The following is a 7,576-nucleotide window of genomic DNA, read 5'->3' as shown; positions in this document are numbered from 1 at the left end:
TGTGTAGAGCTTCTCCATCTTTGGCTGGAAAGAATATAATCAATCTGATTTCAGTGTCGACCATCTGGTGATGTCCACATGTAGAGTCTTCTCTTGTGTTGTTGGAAGAGGGTGTTTGCTACGACCAGTGCATTCTCTTGGCAGAACTCTGTTAGCCTTTGTTCTGCTTCATTCTGTACTCCAAGGCCAAATTTGCCTGTTACTCCAGGTGTTTCTCGACTTCCTGCTTTTGCATTCCAGTCCCCTATAATGAAAAGGACATCTTCTTTGGGTGTTAGTTCTAGAAGGTCTTGTAGGTCTTCATAGAACTGTTCAACTTCAGCTTCTTCAGCGTTAATGGTCAGGGCATAGACTTGGATTGTGGTCTTCATATCAGACTGGGACCAGTGGACCGGAGTTGATGAAAAGAAAGAGAGAAAGAAGGATGTGGGGGACCCAGGTCTCTAGTGGAGCAAGAGTGTTTTATTAGCAGAAATGCAGGCTTATATATCTTTGGTGAAATGATTACACAGGATGAAGTGCTGTTAATTGCAACAAAAATGGATAGTCTAATACATACAAGGTCGTTGATGTTGAAAGAAATCACGGAAGGGGGTAACTGAAAGGAATCCAAGTAGATACCCTTTCTCATGATCTCAGTCCTGAGAACTGCATGCAGTTCTACTCGTTCCAGAATAGGAACTGATAAGGAACAGAGAATCCTTGAGAAATGGCACACAAAGGAAGAAAAATGCAACATATTGGATTTCTTAAAGTTAAACATCCCCTTACAATTCCCTCTTTTTTTATTATTTTTTGGGGGTGACTGTCGATACTTTAGTGAAAAAGGCCCTGACCAAATGAGTTTGTTAAGTTCGATTAATCTTAGTTGAAAGGCATTGGTATAGTACATATATAATCATTAGGACTATTATTAGTGTTACAATTCCAGATCCAATACTATGCATAATACTTTGCAACCATCCTCGAGGGTCCAGCCTGGACAGTTGATCAGCTAGTTGTTCAGCTCAAGTCTCTAAATTATAGGAAGAAGGTAGATTTTTAGAGAAGGCTTCAAAGATTTCTTTTTGTAATAATTGTACATTTAAGGAAGCATTATCATGTAAATCTTGCAAATGAAATTTGATTTGTTCCCAATTGTAGGCAGTATAGTTAAACCAGACAGGGGTAATACAAAACTGAGTAGAATTCCAATCACATTTTAGCAAAGTTTGTTTTTGTAAATCTATTAATTGATCTCCAATCCATTGAAGGGCCATTTTCATATCCTGTATTTCATCTTGAACTTCTTCATTTATCTGAGCCTGAGTGGTCCATATAGTATGAGCATCTTTAGTCCAATTTTGGATAAAATTGTGTGTTTGAATTGAGGTTTGTAAGGCAATGCTGGCAACAGCAACAGTAGTGCAAATGGCTATTAATCCCAAAATGCTAAAAATTAACCATCCAATGAATCGTTTAGATCGTCAAAGAAATTTAGTAAATAACCAGGAAGCAAGTCCAGCCATGGGACCCTCTTCCCAGGGTCTTTGGAGATCTATTGGCAACCATAGGTTACATCGAGATCGAAGAATCAGAAGGGATTCATTTTTTATAGACATGGAGGAGTTAAGACAGGTATATAGTTTGCAGTTTATACAAGTTACAGAACGTAAAGTCTTATTAAATTGTAAGTTTCCTATAGCTACAACAAAAGGAAGGGGAACACAAGCTTGTATAAAATATGATTGATTATAATGAAAGAAATAATGACTAGAACTGCGACTAGTCTCTGTGAAATATCCAGTCCAAGTTACAAGTTCTTCAGCACTTGCGGCAAGCTTCCAAATGTCCCATTGTTCAGGCCCAATCAGTTTGTTAAGGATGATTCGAGGGTGAGGGGGTGTCATTCCACCATCATGCCAGCCAAGAAGTCCTTTGTCGTGGTCATGTTCTATCGTAATATTGGTAATCTTCCATGCTACTTGAGTAGCATAATCGCATTTAGTGCTGTTAATATCGTCTGAACAGTCAGATAACCATATACCATGGGGTCCCCAATTGACAATGGTATAATTGGCCACCAATATCAATTTTCCTGATTTGGCTTGACATCTGTCCCAAAGAACAGGAATATATTTAAAGTTCTTATAAGTAAATCCTTTGCATAATGTTTTTTGTCCTTTCCCTAGAGTTTCAGTAGTGTTGACATGATTTTTATAAAAAGAAAGGGCAGTAAATAATCCAAGCAATGTCCGAAAGTCCTTTTTTGGAGACAGGATGAAAGCCCAGGTTTGTCGGCTAACGTTTATGCATAATTCTGCTGGGCCTATGCATAAAGGAAGGATTTCATAACCTAGAGAAATATTAATTAGTTTCCCTTCTTGCTCAGGGTGTGAGGGCCCCTCCAGGCTCCAAGTAAGAGGCATATGTATTGAGTCATTAGTAGATATAATTAGTCCTCTCTCTGTCCATTCTACAACCTGTAGTAAAGGGGGATTGGGTATATAAGCCCAGTAAGTGTGATTCATTAATTCAGCTTGAGCAGGGGAGGCAGAAGCAAGCAAAGCAAGCATAATGACAAAAATATTTTCTGGATTCTGAGGCATTCCCTGTTGAGAAGCCAGATTTTCAGCTTGATTAGTAAGGATTTTTATCTGTCCCCAAGTAGGGAGATCATGAGGTAGATGACTTCAAGTGCAGAGTTTTTTGGAAATCTCTAAAGCCACTATGGCTTGTATTGGAATTTCCTCTTTCCAGGGATTTTGCCTTTTCCTATCTTGAATGCCGGTGGTTTCCCGGAGGTAGATCTTCCAAAGAGGGAGCCAACTGACTCCGTAGGATCCATCTGGAGAAATAGAAAGCATACCTTTTTTCCTGTAATATTAATTTTCTAGATTTCCATTGTATATCAGCCCATCTTGATACGAAATGGGCAGAGGAAGAGAAGTGTCTTTCAGTTTCTTGAAATGTTTTTCTGTTTTTGTCAAAATATCTCTTTGTGGTAAGTTTAAAAAATGTAAAACAAATAAAGCTGTATTAACAAAAGTTATAGAATTAAAGAATATATTGCATTGGAATTTAGTAGTCTGCTCTGGATAAGGAAGATAGAAGTGTTCCTATGTATTCCCCCTTTTAAAAATTTTTATTTGTAGTTTTAGTGTGTGATGTGTTTGGTTGATTATATCTTGTGTTTGTGGATTATAAGGAATATCTGTAATATGTGTAAGAGAAAATGATTGTAAAAAATGTTTGAAATGCTTAGAAATATAGGTAGGGCCATTGTTTGTTTTTATAGAATTAGAAGTTCCCATTATAGCAAAACAAGTTAATAGATAAGTTATAATGTGTTGTGTAGTTTCACCTTGAAGAGGCGTGGCCCAGATACAAGAAGAGTTTGTGTCGATGTAGACATGTAAGAAAGAAGATGGAGAGAGTACAATGCAATGAGTTATATCTATTTGTTATAATATTCATTATATTATATTTATTAGGTTGTAATCCTTGAGGACTGGTATTTTGTGTAAAGGGTCGAAGGTGTAAGGGTTTACAAGTAGAGCATTTATTAATGATTTCTTTATTTTGGAGGTGTGGAATCTTCCATATTTGGTGTAAGTAGCCAGCATTATTATAGAATAAGGCATGTTGTTCTTCAGAAGTAGCAAAAAAAAATGAGTTTAAGTCATAGGGCCAAGAAGGTAGGAATGTGCTCGAATATGAGTAATATAGATAGGAGAAGTGCGTTTTCTAAAAATAGATTGTAATTCGAGAAAGAGTTGTTGAATTACAGGATGATTGGAGTTAATAATGGAGGTTTCTATATTTTTTAATACAAAAACTGAATATAAGGAATCAGAGACTATATTAATGGGATAAGGATGTAAGTAAATAACTTGAATGAGAGCATATAATTCCTTTTGTTGAGTAGAATGAAATTTAGTATGAAAGATTTTATATTTTTTGAGAGATCACAATGAGGCTTTGGCATTTTTGGTCCCATCTGTATAGAAAACTTCAGCGTGAGGTATGGGTTGTGAGTTGATGATGTGGGAGATGATAAACTAAGTATTTTTGAAGAAATTCTGAAGTTTGTTAGAAGGATAATGAAATGAAATTTCTCCAAAATATTCTAAAAAGGCTATTTGGAAATTAGTGGAAGTTTGTAATGCATTCTTGAATTGAGATTTATTAATGGGTATAACAATTTTGTGAGGATCGGAGCCAATTAAGGTTTTAGTTCTGTTCCTCTCATTGATAACGATTAGAGCAATCAAATCAAGATAGGGTGTAAGTGGTTTTTGTCCCTCTAAAATGGGTATAGATCCATTCTATTGGGTGTTCAAGTTGAGCAAGAAGGCCTGTGGGAGAATGGAGAGAAGGGAGTACAAATAATTCTAGAGGTAAATCAAGTCTACTTCATGTAAGAAATTGCTGTTGTAATTTACTTTGTATTCAAGTTTTTCTTATGCCTCTTGGGATAATCAGTGAGGGTTATTTAAATTGGGATTTCCTTTCAAAATATTAAATAAATTAATCAGTTGATAATTAGCTATGCCTAAAGAAGGTCTAATCCAATTGATATCTCCTAAAAGTTTTTGAAAATCATTTAAAGTTGATAATTTATCAATATGAATCTGTGTTAGTTGGGGAATAATATGTTGTCTATTAATAGTAAATCCTAAATAATGATAAGGTGGAGAGGTTTGAATTTTTTCAAGGGCAATAAGTAATCCAGAGTCTTTTAAGTATTGTTGAGTTTCTAAAATAGATGGAGCTGAGAACAATATAGCATTCATATAATGAATAATAAGATAGTTGGGAAATTGGTTTTTTTTTTAATAGGTTTAAGGGCTTTGGTTATATAATATTGCCATATGGTAGGAGAATTCATCATTCTTTGAGGTAGTATAGTCCATTGGTATCGTTTATGAGGCCTGGTGGGATTAGGATAAGGAAGAGAGAAAGCAAATCTCTCTTGGTCTAGAGGATGTAAAGATATACTAAAAAGCAATCCTGTAAGTTGATAATAATAATATGTCAGTTTTAAGGAATAATAGTAGGTGTTGCGATTCCTGGTTGTAATGTATCTATAGGTTTCATAGATGCATTAATTTTCCTAAGATCTGTCAAGAGACACCATTTGCCAGATTTCTTTTTTATAACAAAAATGGGAGAGTTCCAGGGGGAATAAGATTCCTCAATATGTTTTAATTCTAATTGTGTGTCTATAAGTTCTTTAGCAGCCTGTAATTTTTCTTTTGTAAGGGGCCACTGCTCTGTCCCAACAGACCCATCAGTATTCCAAGTTATTTTAATAATTGTTTTGTTTGTAAAATGAGCAGTGGCCCCTAAGAAAAATGTGGAATATATATTTGAGCTTGCCATTGCATAAGTAAATCTCTTCCTATTAGATTAAGGGGTGCATCTATTATATAATGTTGTAAGGTAGCAGGTTGGCCTTTTGGTCTCTCATAAGGATAAATTTGAACACTTTGATAAACTTCTTGTATTTTGGTTTAGGAAATTCCTGCAATTTGGCAATAAATTTTTTGTATAGGCCAAGATTTGGGCCATGTGTTTGGAGATAATAGTGATGTCAGATCCAGTATCAAGGAGACCAGAAAATTTTTTATCATTATTTTTGATATTTATATTTGGTCAGGTATATTCAGATACCAATGATGTCTAAAGGATTGTTTTTGAGTAGTATTGTTTGATTTATCTGTTTGTATATCATGAAGGGAGTTAATAGTAGTATAAGGTAAAAGAAGTAATTGGGCAATTTTATCTCCTTTTTTAAATTGCCATAGTATCTGAGATGACATCATAATTTGAATTTCTCCCTTATAATCTGAATCAATGATTTCAGGGTGCACAGTAACTCCTTTAGAGGTCAGGTTACATTGGCCAAATAAAAGGCCAAAAGTTTCTGGAGGTAGGGGTTCAAAAAGTCCAGTAGGTATTTTAGAAGGGATCCTTTGAGGGAAAAGACAGAGTTTGTCCCTGGTGTTTGTTGAATGGGATCTGGGGAGTCTTCAGCTTGTAGTTTCTTGAAATAGGCCTTCCTTAAATATCATATTTAGATTGATATTTTTTGGCCTAATTGTATGCCTTTTAGGGCAATTTCCTTTTAAATGGGTTTAGTCCTCATATGTAAAATATTTTTTTCTTGTTAAAAGTAGTAGCCATTTTTTCAGTTAATATTTGTATTTTTTTTTTTTTATGGTGATAAGCCTTCAAATAATCAATAATAGTCCTAGTCTCATGAATTGAGCGATAGCTCTTTGACATTTCTGATTTTCTCAAGACATATATTTTGAGATAACTTTGGCACAAGATTAGCCAGGGAGAACAGGTTCCAGATAATGTCTCTGGGCAAGATATATTGTTGCTGTGTAATCAGGGGTACAAGTATTGAGATATAAGTTCCCAGGCAAGATTTGTTACAATTATAATCATTAACATAGAGCCTAAGAAAAGCATTCCCATGAGTAAGACATTGTGCTTTGTAATCATTAGTTCTGGACCTAAAGAAAGGTCAGTTTTCTGGCAAGATATATTACTTCATAAGGCTTAAGGAAAGCATGAGTGAGAATGTTTGTTTAAGCTTTAACTCTTACATTTCTTCCTGCTTTTAGGAGAATATGGTTGTTAGGGAAAGGGGTGGAGAAATCATTCTGTAACTTTTTCCTGTTGGAAAGGGGCATAGACCCTAACTTGTTGAGGCGATATATTTTCTTTATCCTCACACCAAGGATCTGTGATTTAGGGGCCCCAAGCAACAGCTGGAAGAGCCTGTGGAAATCATAGGAGCTTGAATAATCATTTGCAACTTAAATGCCTCAAACCTCTTAGATAGAAAATTCATTATATAGTTATAGATATAAAAAAGCAAAAACAGCAAGAATAAGATGACTACAATTATTACAGTCAAGATTGTTTTCCACCATTTGGAGATAAACCTCTATTTGCTGATATGAAATGATGAAATAAAGTAGAAAAATGGTGAGGCTTTCCAGCCTTTTGTCCCATAACCGCACTTACCTGACTTCAGTAGGTCCCAGTCACTCCATCCCTGAACACCTTGAATTCCTGAGTTCCTGTATTCGGGCGCCACTTGTGGTCTTATCAGACTGGGACCAGGTGGACCGGAGTCGATGAAAAGAAAGAGAGAGAAAAGGATGCGGGGGACCCAGGTCTCTAAGTGGAGCAAGGGTGTTTTATTAGCAGAAATGCAGGCTTATATATCTTTGGTGAAATGATTACACAGGATGAAGTGCTGTTAATTGCAACAAAAATGGATGGTCTAATACATACAAGGTCGCTGATGCTGAAAGAAATCACAGAAGGGGGTAACTGAAAGGAATCCATGTAGATACCCTTTCTCATGATCTCAGTCCTGAGAACTGCAGGCAGTTCTACTCGTTCTGAAATAGGAACTGATAAGGAACAGAGAATCCTTGAGAAATGGCACACAAAGGAAGAAAAATGCAACATATTGGATTCCTTAAGGTTAAACATCCCCTGACATTGGATTACCGTGATATTGAATGGTTTTTCCTTGGAAACGAACAGAGATCATTCTGTTGTTTTTGAG

General features: G+C 35.7%; 1 long non-coding RNA gene across 1 annotated transcript; it reads right to left on the bottom strand.

The window, feature by feature from the left end:
* Window positions 1-442: 442 nt before the first annotated feature.
* Window positions 443-7,243, bottom strand: LOC145509720 (uncharacterized). Its single transcript, XR_014056333.1, has 2 exons — window positions 7,024-7,243; window positions 443-2,827 (listed from the first exon to the last, which is right to left on the bottom strand). It is a non-coding gene; the product is annotated as an uncharacterized LOC145509720 (long non-coding RNA).
* Between the last annotated feature and the right edge of the window lie 333 nt (window positions 7,244-7,576).

This window comes from Giraffa tippelskirchi, chromosome 6 (assembly GCF_054371585.1).
Source record: "Giraffa tippelskirchi isolate mGirTip1 chromosome 6, T2T-mGirTip1v1.2.pri, whole genome shotgun sequence".
In the NCBI taxonomy this organism is placed as follows: Eukaryota; Metazoa; Chordata; class Mammalia; order Artiodactyla; family Giraffidae; genus Giraffa; species Giraffa tippelskirchi.
Note: the sequence above shows the minus strand (reverse complement) of the source record. Positions and strands in the feature narration are given on the sequence as shown.